We start from the raw sequence: 2,757 nt of genomic DNA, 5'->3' as shown, positions 1-2,757 counted from the left end.
CAAACAATAGGTTGATCAAAAAGCTTAAGAGGAAATACCAGATAATGAGATATTCATCAAGGTCTGTCAAAACTCTGAAATACTCCTGGGAATCTAGAAGGCCATCTTCATTCACAGCACTGTGCTCATAACCAGGGCTGTGCTCCTGCGTAGGAAAACCTGAAAAGTTCCTAATTCTTTTAATAAGGTCCTCCTCTGGACGACCTTGAGCTTCTGTGCAATCAGGGAGTAAATCTAAGGCAGAGTTGTAAATTTCCTAGCTGGATGTTGAAGGTGTCCCTCAACAAACACATTGCGCCCCTCAATTCTCAAAGACTTAGAGGTACCAGGCCTTTAATGAAACCCCTTCCCATCACTAGCTGACTACCAATCTAACTGCGCAGAGACTTTAGTGACCATACATGACCTATAATATAGACTTTAGAGAATTAATTCATAGAGTAAATAAACAAAAGATAGCAGAGAAACAATAAAAAATCCTGTCCAGAGTATGTAATCTGATCTCCGGAGGTACCACATTATATTATTTAAAATGTACAGTTTTGAAGGAAAAAAGAAACCTACAAAGGAACAAGAATATATGGCATATATATGAGGACAAAAATTTAAAAAGTCAATACAAATCCCCAAAGAAGTCTAGACATTGGACTTACCATACAAAGACATTAAATCACCTGTCTTAAATATGATCAAAGAAGCCAAGGAAATCATGTCTAGAGAAATAAAGGGAGTATGAAAATACCTCACTAAATAGGGGATATCTGTAAAGAGATAGACATTATAGAAAGAAACCAAACTGAAATTATGTAGCTGAAAAGTACAATAAATGAAATGAGAAATGTAATAGGAGCTCAACAACAAATATGAGCAGAAAAGAAATAAAATAAGCAAATATCAAAATGAATGTCATTTGAGATTTTCTAATATGAGGAACAGGAAAAAAAAAAGTGAAGTGAAAAGATCCTTGAGACCTGTGGGAAATGAAGTAACATACCAATCTAAACAAATTGAGAGTTCCAAGGGTCGGAAATAGAAAAAGAGGGAGAAAGAATATTTGAAGAAACAATGGTCAAATATTCCCAAGTTTAACGAGATACATTAATTTACACTTCCAAGTAGCTCAATGAATTCTAGGGTAGACTCAAAGAGATCCACACTTAGATATATCATAATCAAATTGTCAAAAGACAAAGAATCTTGAAAGCAGCAAGAAAGAAACAAATTATGTACAAGAGAGTCTAAGAAAGATTAACATATAATATTGCATCAGAAAATATGGATGCAGAAGATAGGAGGCTGATACATTCAAAAGACTAAAAAAAAAGAATTCTATGTCTAGCAAAACTATTCCTTAAAAATTGAATTCCTTCTTTTATATGGCTGAATAATATTCCATGTTATAAATATACCACATTTTGCTATAAATAATATAAATGTCTCATGAATGTTTGGGTATACATTTTTGTGTGGACAAATGTTTTCCTATCTTTTGAGGGTATAATTCTGAGTATAATTGCTAGTTTATGATCACTCTATGTTTAACTTTTTGTGGAACTACAAAAGTGTTTTCCAAGTAGATGAAAGATTTACATTTCCACCATCAGTGTATGATGATTCCAGTTTTCCACATACTTATAAATACTTATTTTCTTTTTTACTGCAACCAACCTGATGGATGTGAAGTGGTGTCTCATAGTTCTCACTTGAATTTTCCTAATGACTAATGATATTTAGCATCTCTTCACATAATTACTGGTCATGTCTATTTACCTTGAACCTTGAACAATGCAGTCTTGATTCATACATCTCTGTAGTAAGTTTTGAAATGGGAATCACCTGCTACAAAATGCATGAACCTTGCAAACGGTATGCTATGTGAAAGAAATCAGAAATATAAGGCCACATAGTGCATGATTTTATTCATATTAAATGTCCAGAATAGGCAACTCTATACCAATAGAAAGTAGATTCGTGGTTTCCAAGGGAAGGTATGGAGGAAAAGAACGGTGTGTAACTATTAGTGAGTATGTAATAATGAAAAGATTCTGGAATTAGATAATGGTGATAATTGCAAAATTTTGCAAAAATCCCCCCAAAACACTGAATTATATACTTTAAAAGGATCAGATCAATATTATGTTATATATCTGTTATGCGATATATATGTTATATTATATATAATATATATATAATTCATATATAGATATGAATTATATCTCTGTAAAAAAAAGAAAGAAAGGACTTGTGGCTACTTAAAGAGAATGGACTCTTTCAAAATGACTTTATCCAATAAGTTATTTAAATGGAATGTGAAGGGGCACCTGGGTGGCTCAGTAAGTTAAGTTTCTGCCTTTGGCTCAGGTCATGATCCCAGGCTCCTGGGGTTGAGTCCCAATAGGGCTCCCCACTCAGTGGGGAGTCTGCTTCTCCCTCTCCCTCTACTGCTCTCTCACTCACATTCTCTCTGTGTCAAATAAATAAAATTCTAAATAAATAAATAATAAATAAATGGAATGTTAAATGATCTACACTCTGAGAGGCAATGACATTCTTTGCAGTAAAATAAATTAATGGTGATAAGCCCTTACATCCAATGATAGTGCCTGTAATTAGCCATTGCTTAGTCATCCTGTTGCAGTTGTGGTGGGGGAAAAAAGGTATATATATGCTTATACTATATATATAATATATATAATACTATACTATACTTATATATATAATTATAAATATAAATATATTTATAAGTATATAAATATA

Source organism: Zalophus californianus, chromosome 3, assembly GCF_009762305.2.
Source record: "Zalophus californianus isolate mZalCal1 chromosome 3, mZalCal1.pri.v2, whole genome shotgun sequence".
NCBI lineage: Eukaryota > Metazoa > Chordata > Mammalia > Carnivora > Otariidae > Zalophus > Zalophus californianus.
This window is presented reverse-complemented; position numbering follows the sequence as displayed.